The 27,547-nt window shown below is 49.2% G+C and overlaps 1 protein-coding gene across 4 annotated transcripts in view; it reads right to left on the reverse strand.

Annotated features, from left to right (window-relative positions):
• st6gal2a (ST6 beta-galactosamide alpha-2,6-sialyltranferase 2a) overlaps positions 1–27,547 on the reverse strand; it is a 248,051-nt gene that overhangs the window by 160,068 nt on the left and 60,436 nt on the right. For 3 of the 4 annotated variants that reach the window (XM_072476680.1, XM_072476676.1, XM_072476677.1), the window contains one exon: positions 21,377–21,611. The exons of the other annotated variant lie outside the window; for it this stretch is intronic. The gene's annotated coding sequence lies outside the window, so the exon portion shown is untranslated. The remainder of the gene's footprint in view (positions 1–21,376; positions 21,612–27,547) is intronic. 4 annotated transcript variants of the gene reach the window in all.

Below are 27,547 nucleotides of genomic sequence, written 5' to 3' on the forward strand. Positions count from 1 at the left end.
CCGATGACACCTCCACAATGCAGCACTCTCTCAGAGCTGTACTGAAGACTCCTCCACAATGCTGCGCTCTCTCAGAGCTGACCGAAGACACCTCCTAATGCAGCACTCTTTCTCAGGGGTGTACTGATGACACCTCCACAATGCAGCACTCTCTCAGTGCTGTACTGAAGGTACCTGCACAATGCAGCGCTCTCTCAGTGCTGTACTGAACACACCTCCACAATGCAGCACTCTCTCAGAGCTGTACTGAAGACACCTCCACAATGCAGCACTCTCTCAGTGCTGTACTGAAGATACCTCCACAATGCAGCACTCAGTGCTGTACTGAAGACACCTCCACAATGCAGCACTCTCTCAGTGCTGTACTGAAGACACCTCCACAATGCAGCACTCTCTCAGTGCTGTACTAAAGACACCTCCACAATGCAGAACTCTCTCAGAGCTTACTGAAGACACCTCCCAATGCAGGACTCTTTCTCAGAGCTGTTCCGATGACACCTCCACAATGCAGCACTCTCTCAGTGCTGTACTGAACACACCTCCACAATGCAGCGCTCTCTCAGTACTGTACTGAAGTCACCTCCACGATGCAGCACTCTCTCAGTGCCGTACTGAAGGTACCTGCACAATGCAGCGCTCTCTCAGTGCTGTACTGAACACACCTCCGACAATGCAGCACTCTCTCAGTGCTGTACTGAAGATACCTCCACAATGCAGCACTCTCTCAGTACTGTACTGAAGTCACCCCCACGACGCAGCACTCTCTCAGTGCTGTACTGAAGTCACTTCCACAATGCAGCACTCTCTCAGTACTGTACTGAAGACACCTCTACAATGCAGCACTCTTTCTCAGAGCTGTACTGAAGTCACTTCCACAATGCAGCACTCTCTCAGTACTGTACTGAAGACACCTCCACAATGCAGAACTCTCTCTCAGAGCTGTACTGAAGTCACTTCCACAATGCAGCACTCTCTCAGTACTGTACTGAAGACACCTCCACAATGCTGCGCTCTCTCAGAGCTTACCGAAGACACCTCCCAATGCAGCACTCTTTCTCAGGGGTGTACTGATGACACCTCCACAATGCAGCACTCTCTGTGCTGTACTGAACACACCTCCACAATGCAGCACTCTCTCAGTACTGTACTGAAGTCACCTCCACGATACAGCACTCTCTCAGTGCTGTAATGATGTCACCTCCACAAAGCAGCACTCTCTCAGTGCTGTACTGAAGGTACCTGCACAATGCAGCGCTCTCTGTGCTGTACTGAACACACCTCCCAATGCAGCGCTCTCTCAGTGCTGTACTGATGACACCTCTACAATGCAGCGCTCTCTCAGAGCTGTACTGAACACACCTCCACAATGCTGCACTCTCTCAGTACTGAACTGAAGACACCTCCACGATGCAGCACTCTCTCAGTGAACACGCCTCCACAATACAGCACTCTCTCAGTACTGTACTGAAGTCACCTCCACAAGGCAGCACTCTCTCAGTGCTGGACTGATGTCACCTGCACAATGCAGCACTCTCTCAGCTGTACTGAACACACCTCCACAATGCTGCGCTCTCTCAGAGCTTACCGAAGACACCTCCCAATGCAGCACTCTTTCTCAGGGGAGTACTGATGACACCTCCCAATGCAGCACTCTTTCTCAGAGCTGTTCCGATGACACCTCCACAATGCAGCACTCTCTCAGTGCTGTACTGAACACACCTCCACAATGCAGCGCTCTCTCAGTACTGTACTGAAGTCACCTCCACGATGCAGCACTCTCTCAGTGCCGTACTGAAGGTACCTGCACAATGCAGCGCTCTCTCAGTGCTGTACTGAACACACCTCAGACAATGCAGCACTCTCTCAGTGCTGTACTGAAGATACCTCCACAATGCAGCACTCTCTCAGTACTGTACTGAAGTCACCTCCACGACGCAGCACTCTCTCAGTGCGGTACTGAACACACCTCCACAATGCAGAACTCTCTCTCAGAGCTGTACTGAAGTCACTTCCACAATGCAGCACTCTCTCAGTACTGTACTGAAGACACCTCCACAATGCAGAACTCTTTCTCAGAGCTGTTCCGATGACACCTCCACAATGCAGCACTCTCTCAGAGCTGTACTGAAGACTCCTCCACAATGCAGCGCTCTCTCAGTGCTGTACTGAAGGTACCTGCACAATGCAGCGCTCTCTCAGTGCTGTACTGAACACACCTCCACAATGCAGCACTCTCTCAGTGCTGTACTGAAGACACCTCCACAATGCAGCACTCTCTCAGTGCTGTACTGAAGACACCTCCACAATGCAGCACTCTCTCAGAGCTGTACTGAAGACACCTCCACAATGCAGCACTCTCTCAGTGCTGTACTGAAGATACCTCCACAATGCAGCACTCAGTGCTGTACTGAAGACACCTCCACAATGCAGCACTCTCTCAGTGCTGTACTGAAGACACCTCCACAATGCAGAACTCTCTCAGAGCTTACTGAAGACACCTCCCAATGCAGCACTCTTTCTCAGAGCTGTTCCGATGACACCTCCACGATGCAGCACTCTCTCAGTGCCGTACTGAAGGTACCTGCACAATGCAGCGCTCTCTCAGTGCTGTACTGAACACACCTCCGACAATGCAGCACTCTCTCAGTGCTGTACTGAAGATACCTCCACAATGCAGCACTCTCTCAGTACTGTACTGAAGTCACCTCCACGACGCAGCACTCTCTCAGTGCCGTACGGAAGACACCTTCACAATGCAGCACTCAGTGCTGTACTGAAGATACCTCCACAATGCAGCACTCTCTCAGTGCCTGTACTGATGTCACCTCCACAATACAGCACTCTCTCAGTGCTGTCCTGAAGACACCTCTAAAATACTGAACTGAAGAGACCTCCACAATACAGCAAAGTCTCAGTACTGTACTGAAGACACCTCCACAATACAGCACTCTCTCAGAGCTGTACTGATGAAACCTCTACAATGCAGCACTCTTTCTCAGAGCTGTACTGAAGTCACTTCCACAATGCAGCACTCTCTCAGTACTGTACTGAAGACACCTCTACAATGCAGCACTCTTTCTCAGAGCTGTTCTGATGACACCTCCACAATGCAGCACTCTTTCAGTGCTGTACTGAACACACCTCCACAATGCTGCGCTCTCTCAGAGCTTACTGAAGACACCTCCCAATGCAGCACTCTTTCCCAGAGCTGTTCCGATGACACCTCCACAATGCAGCACTCTTTCTCAGGGGAGTACTGATGACACCTCCACAATGCAGCACTCTCTCTGTGCTGTACTGAACACACCTCCACAATGCAGCACTCTCTCAGGACTGTACTGAAGTCACCTCCACGATGCAGCACTCTCTAAGTGCTGTACTGAACACACCTCCACAAAACAGCACTCTCTCAGAGCTGTACTGAAGATACCTCCACAATGCAGCACTCTCTCAGTACTGAACTGAAGACACCTCCACAATGCAGCACTCTCTCAGAGCCGTACTGAAGACACCTCCACAATGCAGCGCTCTCTCTGTGCTGTACTGAAGACACCTCCACAATACAGCGCTCTCTCTCAGAGCTGTACTGAAGTCACTTCCACAATGCAGCACTCTCTCAGTGCTGTCCTGAACACACCTCCACAATGCAGCACTCTCTCAGTGCTGTACTGAAGACTCCTGCACATTGCAGCACTCTCTCTCAGAGCTGTACTGAAGTCACTTCCACAATGCAGCACTCTCTCAGTGCTGTCCTGAACACACCTCCACAATGCAGCACTCTCTCTCAGAGCTGTACTGATGACACCTCCACAATACAGAACTCTCTCAGAGCTGTACTGAAGACACCTCCCAATGCAGCACTCTTTCTCAGAGCTGTTCCGATGACACCTCCACAATGCAGCACTCTCTCAGTACTGTACTGAAGACACCTCCACAATGCAGCACTCTCTCAGTGCTGTCTTGAACACACCTCCACAATGCAGCACTCTCTCAGAGCTGTACTGAAGACTCCTGCACAATGCAGCACTCTCTCTCAGAGCTGTACTGAAGACACCTCCACAATGCAGCACTCTCTCAGCTGTACTGATGACACCTCTACAATGTAGCACACTCTCAGAGCTGTACTGATCACACCTCCACAATGCAGCACTTAGTGCTGTACAGAAGACACTTCCACAATGCAGCACTCTCTCTCAGAGCTGTACTGAAGACACCTTCACAATGCAGCACTCAGTGCTGTACTGAAGATACCTCCACAATGCAGCACTCTCTCAGTGCTGTACTGAAGACACCTCCACAATGCAGAACTCTCTCAGAGCTTACTGAAGACACCTCCCAATGCAGCACTCTCTCAGTACTGTACTGAAGTCACCTCCACAATGCAGCACTCTCTCAGTGCTGCGCTGAAGTCACCTCCACAAAGCAGCACTCTCTCAGAGCTGTACTGAACACACCTCCAACAATGCAGCACTCTCTCAGTGCTGTCCTGAAGATACCTCCACAATGCAGCACTCTCTCCAAGCTGTACTGAAGACTCCTGCACATTGCAGCACTCTCTCTCAGAGCTGTACTGAAGTCACTTCCACAATGCAGCACTCTCTCAGTGCTGTCCTGAACACACCTCCACAATGCAGCACTCTCTCTCAGAGCTGTTCCGATGACACCTCCACAATGCAGCACTCTCTCAGTACTGTACTGAAGACACCTCCACAATGCAGCACTCTCTCAGTGCTGTCTTGAACACACCTCCACAATGCAGCACTCTCTCAGAGCTGTACTGAAGACTCCTGCACAATGCAGCACTCTCTCTCAGAGCTGTACTGAAGACACCTCCACAATGCAACACTCTCTCAGCTGTACTGATGACACCTCTACAATGTAGCACACTCTCAGAGCTGTACTGATCACACCTCCACAATGCAGCACTTAGTGCTGTACAGAAGACACTTCCACAATGCAGCACTCTCTCTCAGAGCTGTACTGAAGTCACTTCCACAATGCAGCACTCTCTCAGTACTGTACTGAAGTCACCTCCACGATGCAGCACTCTCTCAGAGCTGTACTGAAAACGCCTCCACAATGCAGCGCTCTCTCAGTACTGTACTGAAGACACCTCCACAATGCAGCACTCTCTCAGTGCTGGACTGATGTCACCTCCGCAATGCAGCACTCTCTCAGAGCTGTACTGATGACACCTCAACAATGCAGCACTTAGTGCTGTACAGAAGACACTTCCACAATGCAGCATTCAGTGCTGGACTGATGTCACCTCCGCAATGCAGCACTCTCTCTCAGAGCTGTACTGATGTCACTTCCACAATGCAGCACTCTCTCAGTACTGCACTGAAGACACCTCCACAATACAGCGCTCTCTCAGTACTGTACTGAAGACACCTCCACCATACAGCGCTCTCTCAGAGCTATACTGATGAAACCTCTATAATGCAGCACTCTCTCAGTACTGTACTGAAGACACCTCTACAATGCAGCACTCTTTCTCAGAGTTGTTCTGATGACACCTCCACAATGCAGCACTCTTTCAGTGCTGTACTGAACACACCTCCACAATGCTGCGCTCTCTCAGAGCTTACTGAAGACACCTCCCAATGCAGCACTCTTTCTCAGAGCTGTTCCGATGACACCTCCACAATGCAGCACTCTCTCAGAGCTGTACTGAAGTCACCTCCACGATGCAGCACTCACTCAGAGCTGTACTGAAGTCACCTCCACGATGCAGCACTCTCTCAGTGCTGGACTGAAGACACCTCCACAATGCAGCGCTCTCTCAGTGCTGTCTTGAACACACCTCCACAATGCAGCACTCTCTCAGTGCTGTACTGAAGACACCTCCACAATGCAGCACTCTCTCAGTGCGGTGCTGAACACACCTCCACAATGCAGCACTCTCTCTCAGTACTGTACTGAAGACACCTCCACAATGCAGCACTCTCTCAGAGCTGTACTGAAGACACCTCCACAATGCAGCACTCTCTCAGAGCTGTACTGAAGACACCTCCACAATGTAGCACACTCTCAGAGCTGTACTGATCACACCTCCACAATGCAGCACTTAGTGCTGTACAGAAGACACTTCCACAATGCAGCACTCTCTCTCAGAGCTGTACTGAAGTCACTTCCACAATGCAGCACTCTCTCAGTACTGTACTGAAGTCACCTCCACGATGCAGCACTCTCTCAGAGCTGTACTGAAAACGCCTCCACAATGCAGCGCTCTCTCAGTACTGTACTGAAGACACCTCCACAATGCAGCACTCTCTCAGTGCTGGACTGATGTCACCTCCGCAATGCAGCACTCTCTCTCAGAGCTGTACTGATGTCACTTCCACAATGCAGCACTCTCTCAGTGCTGTACTGAAGACACCTCCACAATACAGCACTCTCTCAGTGCTGTACTGAACACATCTCCACAATGCTGCACTCTCTCAGAGCTATACTGATGAAACCTCTACCATGCAGCACTCTCTCAGTACTGTACTGAAGACACCTCCACAATGCTGCGCTCTCTCAGAGCTTACCGAAGACACCTCCCAATGCTGCACTCTTTCTCAGGGGTGTACTGATGACACCTCCACAATGCAGCACTCTCTGTGCTGTACTGAACACACCTCCACAATGCAGCACTCTCTCAGAACTGTACTGAAGTCACCTCCACGATGCAGCACTCTCTCAGTGCTGTACTGAAGGTACCTGCACAATGCAGCACTCTCTCAGTGCTGTACTGAACACACCTCCAGAAAGCAGCACTCTCTCAGAGCTGTACTGAAGACACCTCCACAATGCAGCGCTCTCTCAGAGCTGTACTGATGACACCTCCACAATGCAGCACTTAGTGCTGTACAGAAGACACTTCCACAATGTAGCACTCAATGCTGTACTGAAGACACGTCCACAATGCAGCAATCTCTCACTGCTGTACAGATGACACATCCACATTGCAGCACTCTTTCTCATAGCTGTACTGAACACACCTACACAATGCAGCACTCAAAGACACCGGCACAATGCAGCACTCTCTCAGTACTGTACTGAAGACACCTCCACAATACAGCGTTCTCTCAGTACTGTACTGAAGTCACCTCCACAATGCAGCGCTCTCTCAGTGCTGTACTGAACACACCTCCACAGTTTGGTGTTGGGTGTTCTGACACACAGATGAGCCAACACAGTTGCATATGGTACAACGCTTCTTTATTTAAACTCACTATTTACAACTTGGTCTTTGCACTCTGCACGTGGGGGGCTCCCTGCTTGTGGTGTTTCAACAGCTCTTTCTGTTCCCTTCTCCCCAGACCTACTGACCTCCAGGTGTCGTGCTCGTGCTTTTTATGTGGTTGGTGTTCTTGTCTGTGATTGGTTGTAGTGTTGTGTACTCTGATTTGCCTGTTAGTGTGTCCATCATGATGTGTGTGTTTGAATATCATGACATCCCCCCTTTTTACAAAGATATGTGCCTACGTGGTAATAAATATGATCGTGACGTGAGTGCATCTAAGAGTGTGTGTGTGTCGTGTGCAGCATGTGTCTATGACGGAACTATGTACATGGGGCGATGTCGAGTGCGTCACATGAATCCAGTTGTACCATAACATAACAGAAATGCGAACGAGAGAAGAAGAAAAAAAATTTGAACAGTTGTCCAGTCAGACGACATCTGGAACGATAAACAACAACAGGTTATCATGTAAAATTGTCCAACTTATTAAACATATGAACTGTATTATAAGTCCATTCTAATGGGTTTGCGACGAATTCGGGTTGACCGCCTTAAGGGTGGATCAAGAACCACCGGCTGCTGTGCAGGCATGGCCATGGGTGGCGATGGAAAGGGCGTGATGTGCGGCAGCTCCACAAAGTCATCCTCGGAAGCCTGTTGAGGATCTGGCATGTTGTGTGGCTGTGAGCGTGGAAGTCGGCGAAGGGCGCGCCGATTGCGGCGACGCACGGAACCATCCGGCATGCGAACCAGGAACGAGCGGGGAGCCACTTGTCGGAGGACTTCGGCCGGTGCTGACCAGCCACCATACGGTTGATGGACGCGTACTTTGTCTCCGGAGGACAGGGGGGGCAGGTCCGTCGCTCGTGTGTCGTACCGACCTTTCTGGCGATCACGCTGCAGTTGCATGTTCCGAAGAACCGCCTCATGGTCTGTTGTCGGTGCCAGGACGGAAGGTACCGTCGTCCTGAGGGAGCGACCCATTAGTAGCTGCGCTGGCGAGAGGCCCGTGGATAACGGGGCCGATCGATAGGCCAGCAAGGCAAGGTTAAAGTCCGATCCGGCATCAGCCGCCTTGCACAGGAGCCGCTTTGCGATGTGGACACCCTTTTCAGCCTTCCCGTTCGATTGTGGATGCAGAGGGCTGGATGTCACATGAGTGAAACCATATGCTGCGGCAAAGGACGACCATTCACGGCTGGCAAAACAAGGTCCATTGTCTGACATGACAGTCCTTGGAATGCCATGGCGAGCAAACGTTTCCTTGCAGGCCCCAATGACTGCGGACGACGTCAGATCATGGAGAGGCATGACTTCCGGGTAGTTTGAGAAGTAGTCTATAATAACAATGTAATCTCTGCCGAGCGCGTGAAATAGGTCAACACCCACCTTCGCCCAGGGGGACGTCACCATCTCGTGTGGTAGAAGTGTTTCCGGAGGTTGCGCTGGCTGAAACCTCTGACAGGTTGTGCAGTTGAGCACCATGTTGGCTATGTCTTCATTAATACCCGGCCAATATACCGCCTCCCGGGCCCTTCGTCTGCATTTTTCGACGCCCAAGTGGCCTTCGTGTAGTTGACGAAGAATCATCTGGCGCACACTGTGTGGAATGACGATCCTATGCGATTTCATAAGGACCCCGTCTATATTGGTGAGATCATCTCGCACATTATAAAACTGGGGGCACTGCCCTTTTAGCCACCCTTCCGTCATGTGGCGCATCACTCGCTGCAGCAGAGGGTCAGTCGCCGTCTCTGCGCGTATGTGGGCCAGACTAGGATCATCAGCTGGCATATTTGCTGCTGTCAGAGTCACGTGTGCCTCAATTTGACGCACGAACCCCTCTGCATCTGGTGGTGTGCTCACTGCTCGGGAAAGAGTGTCCGCCACGATGAGTTCCTTCCCCGGAGTGTAGATCAGTTCAAAATCGTACCTCCTGAGTTTGAGTAAGATGCGCTGGAGGCGAGGAGTCATGTCGTTCAGGTCTTTGTTAATGATGTTGACCAGGGGGCGGTGGTCAGTTTCGACCGTGAATCGTGGCAGGCCATACACATAGTCGTGGAACTTGTCCAGTCCAGTTAACAAGCCCAGGCATTCTTTTTCGATTTGCGCGTAGCGCTGTTCGGTAGGGGTCATGGCTCGTGAGGCATACGCAACCGGGGCCCATGATGACGTGCTGTCTTTTTGCAGGAGTACCGCTCCAATACCAGATTGGCTGGCGTCTGTTGAGATCTTTGTAGGGCGAGTCGTGTCAAAGAAGGCCAGCACTGGTGCCGTGACCAGTTTGTGCTTGAGCTCCTCCCATTCCCGCTGATGCGACTGGTGCCAGTTGAATTCCGTCGATTTTTTTACGAGATGGCGCATGTTTGTTGTATGAGAAGCCAGGTTGGGAATGAACTTCCCAAGGAAGTTGACCATGCCCAGGAATCTTAAGACAGCCTTCTTGTCAGCCGGTCGTGGCATGGCTGTGATGGCGCTAACCTTGTCTGCATCGGGACGGACCCCGGACCTTGAGATGTGGTCCCCGAGGAATTTCAGCTCCGTCTGGCCGAAAGCACACTTCGCACGGTTGAGACGCAGGCCATTTTGCCGTATGCGGGTGAAGACACGTCGAAGACGATGCATGTGTTCCTGCGGAGTGGTGGACCAAATGATGATATCGTCCACATATACACGTACCCCTTCGATGCCTTCCATCATCTGCTCCATAATGCGGTGGAATACTTCAGATGCCGAAATGATGCCGAATGGCATCCGGTTGTAGCAGAATCTGCCAAAAGGGGTGTTGAATGTGCATAGTCTTCGGCTGGCCGGGTCCAGTTTGATCTGCCAGAATCCTTTGGACGCATCCAATTTAGTGAATATGTTGGCTCGCGCCATCTCGCTGGTGAGGTCTTCTCGTTTCGGGATGGGATAGTGTTCCCGCATGATGTTGTTGTTCAGATCTTTTGGATCTATACATATACGGAGCTCGCCAGAGGGCTTCTTTACACAGACCATGGAGCTGACCCATGGCGTGGGCTCCGTGACCTTGGATAGGACCCCTTGGTCCTGAAGAATCTGCAGTTGTGCCTTGAGGCGGTCTTTGAGAGGCGCAGGAACCCTGCGAGGTGCGTGAACGACAGGGATGGCGTCCGGTCTGAGTCGAATCTTGTACGTGTGTGGCAATGTCCCCATGCCTTCAAAAACCTCCTGGTTGTGAGCGAGGAGGGAATGGAGATTCGCGTGGAACTCAGCATCCGGGAAGTCGGATATCTCATCTGGAGAGAGAGACATGATGCGCTGTACCAGGTGAAGGACCTTACACGCTTGTGCGCCCAGTAACGAGTCCTTTGATGAGCCCACAACTTCGAAGGGGAGTGTGGCCGTGTACCTCTTGTGAGTCACCTGTAGCTGGCAAGATCCTATGGACGGGATAACGTTCCCGTTATAGTCAACCATCTTAAGCCGGGATGGTGTGATGGGTGGTTTGACCTTCATGGCCTGGACTGCAGAGTAAGCAATCAGGTTGGCGGATGCGCCGGTGTCCAGACGGAAGGCGACGCGCGATCGGTTGACCGTCAGGGTGGCACACCACTCATCGTCTGGATTGATGGCATTGACCTTGTTGACATCAATGACGGCAACTCGGAAGTCATCCTGGTCATCTGCATCACTTAATTGGAAGTCTTGATGCGTGGGCTGGACGGTCCTGACTCGTGTGCGAGGTTGTCGAGGATGCGCCGGATCCATGGGTTGAGCCGCACGACAGCGGGCTGCGTAGTGGCCTATCATGGCACATCTGTTGCACTGTCGGTTTTTTGCAGGACATTGCCCTTTTAAGTGTAGACCTCCACAATTTCTGCACGTCATGACGTCACGGCGTTCGTTGCGCCACTGCGCATGCGCAGTGCGATCTTGCGGTGGACGCGCCTGCGCAGTGCGTCCCTCGTTGTGGCCGTTATTTTTGGCGCGCACCTGCGCGGGAGACCGCGAAAAGCGCGGGAAGCGGCCGCTGTCGTCCGGGCCGTGGGGCGGGAAGAAATCGACGGCCTAGATGCGTTCAACGTCGTGGGCGGCCTGGCTTGCCGATTCGACGGCTGGGGACCCCCTCCGTGCCAACTCGGACGCCTGAAATCGGGCAAAACGGCAGGTAGCATTTTCATGGAGGACACAGGCTTCCACAGCAGACGCTAAGGTGAGGCTCTTTATTTTAAGAAGCTGCTGGCGTAGGCCACTAGAGGCAACGCCAAAAACAATCTGGTCCCTGATCATGGACTCTGTAGTGGTGCCGTAACCGCAGGACTGCGCTAGAATCCGGAGGTGCGTCAAAAAGGGTTGAAAAAGCTCCTCCTTACCTTGCAGGCGTTGCTGAAAGATGTATCTTTCAAAACTTTCGTTTACTTCAACTTGAAAGTGCTGGTCCAGTTTGAGGATGACCGTGTCATATTTGGCCTGGTTTTCGCCTTCTTCGAACACCAGTGAATTAAAGACATCGTTTGGGTGGGGGCCTGCGTAGAAGAGGAGCATTGCAATCTTCGAATCATCCGAGGCATTCTGTTTTTCGGTGGCACGGATGTACAGGTCAAATCGCTGCCTGTAGAGCTTCCAGTTGGTGCCTAGGTTCCCCGTGACTTGCATCGGCTGCGGTTTGCCGGTGTGGTCCATGTCCAGAATGGCAGGTTAGTAGGCAGGTATCGATCCACTCCTGTACCATGTGGTGTTGGGTGTTCTGACACACAGATGAGCCAACACAGTTGCATATGGTACAACGCTTCTTTATTTAAACTCACTATTTACAACTTGGTCTTTGCACTCTGCACGTGGGGGGCTCCCTGCTTGTGGTGTTTCAACAGCTCTTTCTGTTCCCTTCTCCCCCAGACCTACTGACCTCCAGGTGTCGTGCTCGTGCTTTTTATGTGGTTGGTGTTCTTGTCTGTGATTGGTTGTGGTGTTGTGTACTCTGATTTGCCTGTTAGTGTGTCCATCATGATGTGTGTGTTTGAATATCATGACACACAGTGCAGCACTCTCTCAGAGCTGTACTGATGACACCTCCACAATGAAGCACTCTCTCTGTGCTGTACTGAACACACCTCCACAATGCAGCACTCTCTCAGGGATGTACTGAAGACACCGCCACAATGCAGCACTCTCTCAGAGCTGTACTGATGACACCTCCACAATACAGCACTCTCTCAGAGCTGTACTGAACACACCTCCACAATGCAGCACTCTCTCAGGGATGTACTGAAGACACCGCCACAATGCAGCACTCTCTCAGTGCTGTACTGAAGACACCTCCACAATGCAGCACTCTCAGAGCTGTACTGAAGACACCTCCACAATGCAGCACTCTCTCAGAGCTGTACTGAAGACACCTCCACAATGCAGCACTCTCTCAGAGCTGTACTGAAGACACCTCCACAATGCAGCACTCTCTCAGTGCTGTACTGAAGACATTTCTACAATGAAGCGCTCTCTCAGAGCTTACTGAAGACACCTCCACAATGTATCGCTCTCTCAGAGCTGTACTGATGACACCTCCACAATGCAGCACTTAGTGCTGTACTGAAGACACCTCCACAATGCAGCCCTCAGTGCTGTACTGAAGACACCTTCACAATGCAGCACTCTCTATCAGAGCTGTACTGAAGACACCTCCACAATGCAGCACTCTCTCAGTACTGTACTGAAGACGCCTCCACAATGCAGCCCTCTCTCAGTACTGTACTGAAGACACCTCCACAATGCAGCGCTCTCTCAGTACTGTACTGATGTCACCTCCACAATGCAGCACTCTCTCAGTGCTGTACTGAAGGTACCTGCACAATGCAGCGCTCTCTCAGTGCTGTACTGAACACACCTCCACAATGCAGCACTCTCTCAGTACTTTACTGAGGACACCACCACAATGCAGCACTCCCTCAGAGCTGTGCTGATGACACCTCCACAATGCAGCACTCTCTATCAGAGCTGTACTGCAGACACCTCCACAATTCAGCACTCTCTCAGTGCTGTACTGAAGACACCTCCACAATGCAGCATTCAGTGCCGTACTGAAGACACCTCCTCAATGCAGCACTCAATGCTGTACTGAAGACACCTCCACAATGCAGCACTCTCTATCAGAGCTGTACTGAAGACACCTCCACAATGCAGCATTCAGTGCTGTACTGAACTCACCTCCACAATGCAGCACTCTCTATCAGAGCTGTACTGCAGGCATCTCCACAATGCAGCACTCTCTCAGTGCTGTACTGAAGACACCTCCACAATGCAGCACTCTCTCACTGCTGTACAGATGACACCTCCACATTGCAGCACTCTTTCTCATAGCTGTACTGAACACACCTACACAATCTGCACTCAAAGACACCGCCACAATGCAGCACTCTCTCAGTACTGTACTGAAGACACTTCCACAGTACAGCGTTCTCTCAGTACTGTACTGAAGACACCTCCACAATGCAGCACTCTCTCAGAGCTGTACTGAAGACACTTCCACAACACAGCACTCTCTCTCAGAGCTGTACTGAAGACACCGCCACAATGCAGCACTCTCTATCAGAACTGTACTGAAGACACCTCCACAATGCAGCACTCTCTCAGTGCAGCACTGAAGACACCTCCACAATGCAGCACTCTCTCAGTGCTGTACTGAAGGTACCTGCACAATGCAGCGCTCTCTCAGTACTGTACTGAGGACACCTCCACAATGCAGCACTTTCTCTCAGAGCTGTACTGAACACACCTCCACAATGCAGCACTCTCTCAGTGCTGTACTGAAGACACCTCCACAATGCAGCACTCTCTCAGTACTGTACTGATGACACCTCCACAATGAAGTACTCAGTGCTGTACTGAACACACCTCCACAATGCAGCACTCTCTCAGTACTGTACTGAGGACACCTCCACATTGCAGCACTCTCTCAGTACTGTACTGATGACACCTCCACAATGAAGCACTCAGTGCTGTACTGAAGACACCTCCACAATGCAGCGTTCTCTCAGAGCTGTACTGAACACACCTCCACAATGCAGCACTCTCTCAGTACTGTACTGAGGACACCTCCACATTGCAGCACTCTCTGTCAGAGCTGTACTGAACACACCTCCACAATGCAGCACTCTCTCAGTACTGTACTGAGGACACCTCCACATTGCAGCACTCTCTCAATACTGTACTGAAGACACCTCCACAATGCAGCACTCTCTCTCAGAGCTGTACTGATGACACCTCCACAATGCAGCGCTCTCTCAGTACTGTACTGAAGACGCCTCCACAATGCGGCACTCTCTCAGTGCTGTACTGAAGACTCTTCCACAATGAGGCGCTCTCTCAGAGCTTACTGAAGACACCTCCACAATGCAGCACTCTCTCAGTACTGTACTGAGGACACCTCCGCATTGCAGCGCTCTCTCAGTGCTGTACTGAACACACCTCCACAATGCAGCACTCTCTCAGTACTTTACTGAGGACACCTCCACAATGCAGCACTCTCTCAGTGCTGTACTGAACACACCTCCACAATGTAGCACTCAGTGCTGTACTGAAGGTACCTGCACAATGCAGCGCTCTCTCAGTGCTGTACTGAATACACCTCCACAATGAGGCGCTCTCTCAGAGCTTACTGAGGACTCCTCCACAATGCAGCACTCTCTCAGTACTGTACTGAAGACACCTCCACAATGCAGCACTCTCTCTCTGTGCTGTACTGAAGACACCTCCATAATGCAGCACTCTCTCTCTGTGCTGTACTGAAGACACCTCCACAATGCAGCGCTCTCTCAGTACTGTACTGAAGACTCCTCCACAATGCAGCACTCTCTCTCAGAGCTGTACTGAAGACTCCTCCACAATGCAGCACTCTCTCAGAGCTGTACTGAAGACTCCTCCACAATGCAGCACTCTCTCTCAGAGCTGTACTGAAGACTCCTCCACAATGCAGCACTCTCTCAGAGCTGTACTGAAGACTCCTCCACAATGCAGCACTCTCTCAGAGCTGTACTGAAGACTCCTCCACAATGCAGCACTCTCTCTGTGCTGTACTGAAGGCACCTCCACAATGCTACACTCTCTATCAGAGCTGTACTGCAGACACCTCCACAATTCAGCGCTCTCTCAGTGCTGTACTGAAGACACCTCCACAATGCAGCACTCAGTACTGTACTGAAGTCACCTCCACGATGCAGCGCTCTCTCAGTACTGTACTGAAGATGCCTCCACAATGCAGCACTCTCTCAGTGGCGTACGGAACTCACCTCCACAATGCAGCGCTCTCTCAGTGCTGTACTGAAGGCACCTCCGCAATGCAGCACTCTCTCAGTACTGTACTGATGACACCTCCACAATGCAGCACCCAGTGCTGTACTGAAGACACCTCCACAATGCAGCGCTCTCTCAGAGCTGTACTGAAGACATCTCCACAAGGCAGCACTCTCTGAGCTGTACTGAAGACACCTCCACAATTCCCGTAACAGCCTCGTCAAACAGGCGCCGGAATGTGGCGACTAGGGGCTTTTCACAGTAACTTCATTTGAAGCCTACTTGTGACAATAAGCGATTTTCATTTTTATTGCATTTTTCACAATGCAGCACTCAGTGCTGTACTGAAGAAAACCTCCACAATGCAGCACTCAGTGCTGAACGGAACACACCTCCTCAATGCAGCACTCTCTCAGTGCTCTGCTGATGACACCTCCACAATGCAGCACTCAGTGCTGTACTGAAGACACCTCCACAATGCAGCACTCTCTCAGTGCTGTACTGAACACGCCTCCACAATGCAGCACTCTCAGTGCTGTACTGAAGTGGCAACCTAGAATTTGTGGGACTTGAGCCCACATCCTTCTGACACAGTGACAAAAATGCTACCCACTGAGCTATGTCCGATACCATTTTGAAAAATTGCAAAACTGAAGCTAAATTACTTTAAAAGACTATCTGAATTGAAGCTATCCAACAGCTATCAAAGAAACAAGAAGTACCAAAAGCAGATAGATTCCTTCAACAATGACCTTCAACAAAGAGAATACTGAAGACAAAAGGTTTCATTCACTACATCGTAATCAATATGATTTTATACAGCACTTTTGAAAATGTTAATAATAATAATAATCTTTATTATTGTCACAAGTAGGCTTACATTAACACTGCAATGACGTCACTGTGAAAATACCCTAATAAATGCAAATGCATTAAAATCATGGCCCATAAATTTTAATAGAAAGCGGAGTTTACATAGAATATTCAGCACAGAAAGAGGCCATTTGGCCCAAATAGTACATGCTGGCATTTCTGTCCCATTCGAGACTCCTTCCATCCTTCCTCATTTGTCAGCATAACCTTCTATTCCTTTTCCCTCATATGCTTATATGGCCTCTTATTAAATGCAATTATACTACTCTCTTCAGCCACTTGGTGTGGTAGCAAATTCCAAATTCACTGGGTGACAAAGTTTTTTTTAGGAATTCTTTGGTTGACTTCTATCTAATATTGATGGCCTTTAGTTTTGCTTATGCAAATGCCTTCTGAGCGCCCGCGCGGTGAAAACCCTTCATAAATTTAAAGATGTCTGCCAACCTTCTCTTTTCAAAAGTAAAGAGGCCCCTGTATGTTCATTCTTTCCCATTGGGTATAACCTCATGTTTCTAATATGATCCTTGTAAATCATCATTGGTCTGCTTCTATATCCTTTTATGATATGTAAATAGAACTGCTCTCAGTACGCGTTTTCAAAGTTTGACACAAGTTAGCATAATTTATTTTGTCTTCAATTCCATCCATTTAGAAAAAAACTGTGGTGCTTTGGTTTGCATTTTATGATAACTTGCTGAAATCAATTTGCTGATTATATGCAAATTTTGCAACTCCATTAATGTCTTGAAATTTGTTGCAGTTGTCATCAGTATTGACCATCCCTCCCAATTTGGTTAGCTGCAAATTTATTAATTGTTTTATTGATTCTAAATTCCAAATCATTAATATAAATTCTGAACAATAGCGATTTTAGCACAGTGGTTAACCTTTACCCACTGCTGGCTCTCCATCCTGCTACTTGTCCACTGATTTACACAGCCTTATCGAATTCATGTAATAATTTAATTGTTAATAATCTTTATTGTCACAAGTAGGCTTACATTAATCCTGCAATGAAGTTACCGTGAAAATCCCCTAGTCGCCACATTCCGGCACCTGTTCGGGTACACAGCTGGAGAATTCAGAATGTCCAAATTCCCTAATAGCAAGTCTTTCAGGTATTGTGGGCGGAAACCGGAGCACCCGGAGGAAACCGATGCAGACACGAGCAGAACGTGCAGACTCCGCACAGACAGTGACCCAAGCTTGGAATCGAACCTGGGACCCTGGCATGTGAAGCCATAGTGCTAACCACTATGCTACCATGCTGCCATTAGTCTATTTATTAGGTGGCACCTTATTGAACACCCTTTGGAAATCTAGATTTTTAAAAAAATTCTCTTTTTGTAGAAATCCCATTACTTTTTCTACCAGCGATATTAAGCTGACTGGTCTATAGTTCCAAAGATCTGCTCTATCACCCTTATTAAGTATGTGGAGAAGATGAACTAAGCATCAACCCCCTGGAACAAGACATATTAAATATGTGCTTCTATCATTGCTATTCAGGATTTGTTTAAAATGTGCAGGTGGAATTTGTCCAGACCAGGAGATTTAGTGTCTCGGAATGTGATTACATAATTTTATATTTCTACTCTAAGGCAAGGTAGTATTATCTGGTTATTTTATGCAGTGGGGGGAGTGGAGGTTGGGTGACTGCTCGCCCCTGCTTGCTAACTTGTTTAACAGTGGGGCTTCCACACCTCAGTGGGAGGACGTCCCACCCTCAGCAACTGCCAGCAATTCTGATTGGTTGATTGGCAGATCCATCAGTCCTGACAACACCAGAGCTCAGTTGTGGGTGCTGCTGGGATTGCAGGGATAGCCTGAAGAGGATGATCATAGTATCATAAAATTTACAATACAGAAGGAGGCCATTTGGCCCATCAAGTCTGCACCGGCCCTTGGAAAGAGCACCCCACTCAAGCACACACCTCCTCCACCCCATCCCCTTAACCCAGTAACCCCAATTAATCTTTTTGGACACTAAGGGAATGTTGTGGGATAGCCACCCAACCTATTTTACTTGCTCCCCCACCAAAATCACACCCATATGGGACACGTAAAATCCAGCCCATCATTTCTAATCTCATCTTCGGATATTGTGTCCACCTGATCTAGCCCTCTGGTAAATATTGATACAAACTATTTATTCCATATTCATGCATTTTGTTATTGCTACCTATGGTTTTATTGTCTACCCAAACTTTGTTTTTATTTATTGGTGTGCCTGTAAAATATTCTATTTTGTTTTGATAATTTATTTAAATGTTCCTCTTTGTCTTCCTATTTTCTTGACTTCTCCATTAACCTTTTTTGTACTCTTTATTGTTATGCTCTTCCCTGCTGTCCATGTACCTAGTGAATGCATTTTCCCTTACTCGCAATTATTCTTTGATTCAGAAGACTTTCTGCATCCAGAGACACCTGCTTATGTCTGTTTTCCATAACTTCTTTTTCTGGAACAGTTCGCTAGCCTGAAGCCAGAGGCTTAGCTTGTGGGGCACCACTCCATGCCTAGCATGGCTGACCGGAAATCTCTTCCACTTTTACTGCCTTCCGTTGAGGATTGGAAAGATTTGAAGCTTGGCAATCAACTTGTTTGGCATTCTTAGGAACACACTTTTTGTGGCCATCAAGTCTTGGGGTGGGATTGGAACCCAGAGCTTTTGGCTCAGGAGCCAGAGGAGCTCCAAATCTCAATTATTTCCTGACGCCTTTATTCTTCAATGTTGATTCAGTATTGAACTGTCCTTGGTTATTAGCAGCACATCTTTTCCCCAGACTCTGTTGAACGTGGGAGCGATGGTTGCTGTCTGTAGGGACTTCACCAGAGATCATTGCTGGATAACTGGACTCAGGGATGGATGGGGTTTATAGGGAGTGGATTGTGGGAGGTGTGAGTGAGGAGGCAAGGGCAGGATGTGGTTTTAATTGGCAATTGTCTTCTTCCTGATGTTAGCACTGAACCTTTCCCCTCCACCCCTCCTGAGTAGATCACCAGCGAACCCAACAAGTTTTATTGGTAGATCTTCAGGAGGCACAGGAAAGCCATGTGATGCCCATTTAATCCCTGAGCCACCATTTTATTCTGCTGGATAATTGATATCAATTGGCTCATGAATGAGCCTAACTGACAACCCACCGCGAGCAGGCAATTTTCCTGCATGGGCCCCTTCCTGCCTCCAACTTAATTGGAGGGCGTTTTCACGATGTTGGGAGAATGATGTGTGGTCGCTCTTGCAATTAAGTGACTACGATGACTACTATGTGTTCCACCATGTTGAGCGAGATTAAATTCTGGCCAACACTTACTGAAACTGTGGACGGAATCTTCCCAAAATGTGTGGGCTCAAGTGGGAAAACCTTAGTATGAAGCTCATGTTTTGCACAGCTGGCATTTCTCGCTGTATTGAACAACACACTGTGTAACATCAAAGGGGAAGCAGGAACAGACAGTCAGCTGGAGGGGTGGGGCCTAATAAATCTGGCACGGCCGGGAATTCTGAGATTGGATGACCCTCCAACCTCCCCCAAAGGAATCAGCATACTGGCACCCCCCCCCCAATGGGACAGCCCAGAGAGCTCACCCCTAGCACTGCCAGGGTGGCACTGTTAGGTCAGCACTGCCAATATACTGCCCTAGCATGTCTATCACAACCCAGGAGCTATACTTACCTGTATGTCCCTACATGGTCATCATGACTGGTTTTCATTTTTGAAAACCAACAGTGATTCGCGCCAGCAGAACGTCAGGTCAGCTGAGTGGGAGAATACAGAGAGGCAGACATTGTGGCATCAAGCCCTATAATTATGGTATACTGCAAGCTAATCTGTGCAAATCAAGCACATGCCCTTCCTCGGCTTGAACCTGATCACGTCATTGGAAGGAGGCGGGGAGGATCTCGTTCGGAGATCTCGCCAGCACAAATCCCGTTTTAGGCTTCTCATGAGATATATCATCCATCACGGGATTTGCGTCTGTGATCAACGGGGTTGGTAGATCGTACCCATTAACTCTGTTTCTCTCTCCACAGATGCTGCCTGACCTGCTGTTTCATGTTTATGAGCAGCTCAATTATTATCTTAAGGAATATTAGAATATTGCCTGGATGTTTACTTACTTCATAGAATCCCTACAGTGCCCAAGAAGGCCATTCAGCCCATCAAGTCTGCACCAATCCTCTAAAAGAGCACCCACCCAGGCACATATTTCTTTCTCCACCTCCTTTCCACTATTAGGTGGTTTGTAAACTATCCCTATAAGTGTCATTGATCTTTTATTATCTTTTATCTGTAGCCACATAGATTCTTCTTCAGTCTTACTAATAGTTGTGCATTTTTCTCCAGTTATTATATTACCTCTAATGAGTACTGATAATCCACCTCCACTTTTTCCCTCGCTATCTTTTCTAAATGTTATGCCCTGCTATGTATAACTCCCAGTCCTGATTTTTCTGTGGCATTGTCTCAATAATCCCTATGATATCTGGGTCCTCTGTTTTATTCCAGAATTGTATTTTGTGCTGGAGAGTTTAACACATTATTAGTAGCCATTCCTCACTTTACCAAAGCTATCTTTTCATTCTCCTGTTCTATTTTTTAAATTTTTCCAAAGAAGGGTAATTTAGTGTGGCCGATTTACCTACACTGCACATCTTTGGCCCACACAGACATGGAGAGAATGTGTAAACTCCACATAGACAGTGACCCGGGGCCGGGATCGTACCCGGGTCCTCGGCGCCGTGAGGCAGCAGTGCTAACCACTGCACCGCCCCACTCCTGTTCTATAATTCTGTTTATTCCCTGGCCATTTATGACCTCCCTTAGTCTGTCCTATATGCTCCTTTTGTGTTTCATTTATACTTCGCTTCTTCCATTTCTTATATATCTCCCCGCGCCCCAGCACTGATCCCATTACAGTTCAGTTGGAACCTACTCGGGTTCAATCTAATGTAATCTGCCTTTAAAAAAAAGTCACAAATCATTTTTATAGTCTTAACTTTACAGATAATTTACCTTTTTTTCAAGCCACCAATGATTCTTCAGGGGATGAAGTCATTCTAGGTCCTGTTGAGGTTGAAGACGACTCTGCAGTCTGTAGCAGTGGAAGGTCAGAATTCTAAATGTTTATCAGTGTCAACATCTCAGGAACAATGAAGAGTCCAGAAGAATTGAGAGGTGGAAACCATCTCCTGGTTAGCATATCTTGCAGTGTCACCTCTGAAATAGGTGCAAGACATTGCCAGAAAAGCTGGAAGAAAGGAAGTTACATCTGTCAAAATGAACAGGATCTGGAGCCCTGGTTCCCTTCCCTAGGCAATACTCGGAAATAGTTATTATTCCATAGGAAAATCTCCTAAAAGAAGGTTTCCAGTTGTGCAGGATGTTCCAATTTCATTGTAGGGAAACAATCTGCAGTCTCTCTGATATCATACTTAAAATACCATATATAAATCCATATAATTGCAATGCAAATTAGAGGGCAGTACACTGATTCAATCACTTGGCTACCACTGACTGGGCACACTGTATAATTCTAGTTGAGTGTCAACATCTATATCTTTTATTTGAAGGCAGGGGTGCTGACCTTCTGATACAAGAGAAAAGGGTTCATTAAAACTATGCTCCCTTTATTGTTATGAACTCTTTCCATTTGTACTCTTGGCATAGTCTAGCTGTGCTTCCCAATAGCTCTTACTGACGCACAAGAGAAAAAGAACAACAGTGAATTCAAGTAGCCACACAGGCCAGGAAGCTGAGTGAAGACCTGAGGAATCAAATACTGACCAGAATAAGAAAAGACAGAAGGTAGAAGAAAACATTGAAAAATTAGGAAAAGAAATTGATTAGAAAATCAGAATTGTTAAGGCACAGAAGGAGGCGCTTCCGCCCATCGTGGGCGAACCTCTCCGGAAACGGCGCGATGTCCGCCGACTGGCGCCCAAAACGGCACCAATCAGACAGGCATCGCGCCGCCCCAAAGGTGCGGAATGCTCCGCATCTTTGGGGGCCGAGCCCCAACATTGAGGGGCTAGGCCGGCGGCGGAGGAATTTCTGCCCCGCCAGCTGGCGGGAAAGGCCTTTGGTGCCCCGCCAGCTGGCGCGGAAATGACATCTCCGGGCGGCGCATGCGCGGGAGCGTCAGCGGTCACTCCATGGTGGAGACCGTGGCGAAGGTGGAAGGAAAAGAGTGCCCCCACGGCACAGGCCAGGCCACCGTGGGGGCACCCCCCGGGGCCAGATCGCCCCGCGCACCCCCCCTCCCCCCCACCAGGACCCCGGAGCCCGCCCGTGCCGCCTTGTCCCGCCGGTAAGGTAGGTGGTTCAATTTACGCCGGCGGGACAGGCAATTTATCGGTGGGACTTTGGCCCATCCGGGCCGGAGAAACGAGCGGGGGGGCCCGCCAACCGGCGCGGCGCGATTCCCGCCCCCGACGAATCGCCGGTGCCGGAGACTTCGGCAACCGGCGGGGGTGGGATTCACGCCAGCCCCCGGCGATTCTCCGAATGAGCATTGCACCAACTCTCTGAATGAGCATTGCACCAGCTCTCCGAATGAGCATTGCACCAGCTCTCCGAATGAGCATTGCACCAGCTCTCCGAATGAGCATTGCACCAGCTCTCTGAATGAGCATTGCACCAGCTCTCTGAATGAGCATTGCACCAGCTCTCCGAATGAGCATTGCACCAGCTCTCCGAATGAGCATTGCACCAGCTCTCTGAATGAGCATTGCACCAGCTCTCTGAATGAGCATTGCACCAGCTCTCTGAATGAACATTGCACCAGCTCTCTGAATGAGCATTATGGCTTGGTGTCATTCCACTGCATTTTTCACGTAACGCTGCACATGGTTCCTATTCAAATAATCATCTAAAGAAGTGCAGGTTAGATAGATTGGCCATGGTAAATTGCCCCTTAGTGTCTGAAAGATGTGCAGGTTAGGTGGGATTATGGGGATAGGGTAGGGGAGAGGGCCTCGATAGGGTGCTCTTTCTGACGGTTGGTGGAGACTCGCTGAGCCAAATGTCCTCCTTCTGCACTAAGAACTCTCTGGTTCTAATTCCCTCTTGAATGCCTCGATTGAACCTGCCTCCACCACATTTCCAGGCAGTGCATTCCAGACCCGAACCACTCATGTGAAAAAGGTTTTTCTCACATCACATTTGTTTCTTTTGAAAATCACTTTAAATCTGTGCTCTTTCATTCTCAATCCTTTTCTAAGCGGGAACGGTCACTGCCTATCTGCTCTGTCCCGCAGTCAAAATCTTTAACATCCGAGTAAGACTTTTAGACTGAAAGAAGCGTAACAAGTAACAGCACAGTTAAAGGTTAAACGATTTTACTTGCAACAAGGAGGGAGGCCGCTGGAATCAAGGGTCGCAGCAGGCACACTCTGGGGAACATGAGGAACGTAGAGATCTTTATACACAAAAAGATCCCCCCCCCCACAGGTGATACATTAATAATTGCTAAGCCTTTCAGTTGGCTTACACAGAGCCAAAGGTACCATTCTGATACAAGGGCGGGGGGGGGGGGGGGGGGGGGGGTGCTCCAATGGTACTTTTTAAACAATGGTGTGTGTGTGTCACATACAAACTGAATTGATCTCGTCAGGAGATCAATTAAACTCATGACAATGTAATCAATCTACAAGGGGCCATCTGTCTGCTAACTGAATTAATGAGGTACAGAAAGCAACTTAAAATGAGAATCTTAAGACTTTATGTCATGTATCCCTGATGCTTCAGACGGTCAAGTTTAGGTTTCCACACCGCGTCCTGATGATACGCCTCTCCAAGGAGAACAGTCCCAACCTCTCAAATCTGTCCTCAATACTGACGTTTCTTCCCCTCGGAACCTTTCCTGAAAGCCTCTTTTGGATTGGATTGAATTGGATTTGTTTATTGTCACGTGTACCGAGGTACAGTGAAAAGTATTTTTCTGCGAGCAGCTCAACAGATCATTAAGTACATGAGAAGAAAAGGGAATAAAAGAAAATACATAATAGGGCAACACAACACATACAATGTAATTACATAAGCACTGGCATCGGATGAAGCGTACAGGGTGTAGTGTTAATGAGGTCTCTCCATTGCACTCTCTCCATTGCTTTCACAACCTTCCTAAAATGTGGTGCCTAGAACAGTACACAATATTATTCCAACTGAGGTCTAACTAGTATCCGATACAAGTTCAGCCGAATCTCCTTGCCCTTGAACTCTATGCACATATTAATAAGCCAGGAATACTATATGCTTTATTACCTGCTCTCTCCACCTGTCCTGCCACCTTCAATGACTCATGCACAAATGCAGCCAGCTATCTCTACTCCTACATCCTTTAGAGTTGTACCTTTTATTTAATACTGTTTCTCCATTTTCTGCCTGCCAAAATGCATCACCTCATACTTCTCTGCATTGAACTTCATCTGCCACCTATCTGCCCACGTCACCAACCTGTCTATGTCCTACTGAAATTCTACACTGTCCTCCTCACTATTTACAATAGTCACCTGCAAACTTTGAAATTGTGCCGTGAACACCAAGATTTAGATCGTTAACATATATCAGGAAACGCAAGGGTTCGAATACCGGCCCCTGGGGAACACCACTACGAACCATCCTCCAGCCAAAAAAATATCTATTAACGAGTACCAGCTATTTCCTATTACCCAGCCAATTTATTATCTGTGTTTCTACTGTCAAAATACCGCTCAAATACCAGGGAAAGAAATAGAAATCAAAAATAGTAAATAAATCGTAATAGTGTATAAACATTGATGGCACCCGATATAAGATTTTGCACAGGATTCTAGTATAGATGGGGTTAGCAGATGATATTTCTGATCGGTTTAGGATGGTCCGATTTTGGGTCTCGGTGTCCCATTGACGTTGCGAGGTCTGCACATTGGACACAGAATACAATAATACATACAATGTTGTGTCGTCTAGTTTATACCAGTGATGTAATTGTCATGATATTCAAACATACATCATAACACATACATAGACAGACCAACGGACCAATTAGCACACAACACGACAGCCAATCACAGACAAGAGCAGACACAGTATAAGACAAGAAACACGACACTTCCTGGGCAGTCCATGTGGAGACAGCACAGGGCCAGGACCTCATAGCAAGACACTCACACAGTCACAACGTGCTCAGTACCAAGTCTGATGTATAATTAGTTAGATGGAATAAAACTGCGTTGTACCAATCGCAACCGTGTTGGTTCATCTGTACCTCAGAGCACCCAACACCTCATGATACCAGGAGAGAATCGATACCTACCGGCAAATCTGCCATCCTAAGCCATGGATACCCGCAACAAACCGCAGCCGTTGCAAGTCGCTGGGAACAAATTGGAAGCTCTTCAAGCAGCGCTTCGAACTCTTCATGCAAGCCAATGAAAAACAGGGCACCTCGGACGAAACAAAGATTGCCATGCTCCTCACTAACGCAGATCAGCACGCCATCGATGTATACAACTCCTTGGTGTTCGCGGAAGGCGAGAACAAAGCTAAGTATGACACGGTCCTCCTCAAGCTCGACAAGCACTTCAACGTTGAGGTCAACGAAAGCATTGAGAGGTATGTCTTTCAGCAGCGCCTGCAAGGTAAAGATGAGCTCTTTCAGTCCTTCCTGACGCACCTCCGCATACTCGCGCAGTCCTGCGGTTACGACACCACCTCAGAGTCCATGATCCGGGACCAGATCGTTTTTGGCGTTGCCTCCAGTGGCCTACGCCAGCAGCTTCTAAAAATTAAATGCCTGACCTTAGCATCTGCAATTGAAGCCTGTGTCCTGCATGAGAATGCGACTAGCCGATATGCCCAATTTCAGGCGACCGAATCAGCACGGAGGGGGTCCGACGCGATCGAATCGGCAAGCCAGGCCGCCCATGAGGCCGAACGTGTCCAGGCAATCGGGTTTCTCCCGGCCCGCGGCCCGGACGAGGGCAGCCATTTCGCGCGCTTTTTAAGGCCTCCCGCGTTTGTGCGGCCAAAACCTACGGCAACACTGAGGGATGTGCTGCGCAGGCGCGCCCGACGCAAGACCGAACTGCGCATGCGCAGTGGCGTAACGAACGCCATGACGTCATGACGTGCGGCAACTGTGGAGCTGCACATTTAAAAGGGCAATGTCCTGCAAAAACCTGACAATGCCTACGCTGTGGCAAGATGGGCCACTACGCTGCCTACTGTCGAGCGGCTCAACCTGTTGATCTTCCACATCTCCGACAACCTCGCAGGAACGTGCGGACCATTCAGCCTCCACATCACAACATCCAAACCGACGACACAGATGACCAAGACGCCTTCCGGGTTGCGGTCATTGATGCGAACCGGGTCAACACCATCAATCCGGTCGATGAATGGAGTGCCACCCTAACGGTCAACCAATCGACGATCACTTTCCGCCTGGACACTGGCGCCTCCGCCAACCTTATAGCATGGTCAGCCTTCTACGCCATAAAGGTCAGACCACCAATCCAGCCATCCCGGTGCAAGATGGTCGACTACAACGGGAACGTTATCCCGGCCATGGGATCCTGCCAGCTCCAGGTGACACACAACACACACACGGCCACACTCTCGTTCGAGATAGTTGGCTCATCGAAGGACTCCCTGCTGGGCGCACAGGCATGCAAGGCTCTCCACCTTGTGCAACGAGTCCACTCTCTCTCTCCAGACAGCACGTCTGACTTCCCGGATGCAGAGTTCTACGCACAGATCCAATCGCTCCTCGCCCACAACCAGGAGGCATTCGAAGGCATGGAAACACTGCCATACACCTACCGAATTTGCCTCAAACCAGACGCCATCCCGGTCGTTCACGCACCTCGCAGAGTTCCTGCGCCACTTAAAGACCGCCTCAAGCAGCAGCTGCAGGATCTCCAGGACCAAGGGGTCCTATCCAGGGTCACGGAGCCCACGCCAAGGGTCAGCTCCATGGTGTGTGTCAAGAAGCCCTCTGGCGAGCTCCGCATCTGTATTGACCCCAAAGACCTCAATAATAATATTATGAGGAAACATTATCCCATACCCAAACGGGAGGAGATCACCAGTGAAATGGCCCAGGCGAAGATATTCACAAAACTGGATGCTTCTAAAGGATTTTGGCAGATCCAACTGGACCCGTCCAGCCGAAAGCTATGCACCTTCAACACCCCTTTCTGC

This window comes from Scyliorhinus torazame, chromosome 15 (assembly GCF_047496885.1).
Source record: "Scyliorhinus torazame isolate Kashiwa2021f chromosome 15, sScyTor2.1, whole genome shotgun sequence".
Lineage (NCBI taxonomy): Eukaryota > Metazoa > Chordata > Chondrichthyes > Carcharhiniformes > Scyliorhinidae > Scyliorhinus > Scyliorhinus torazame.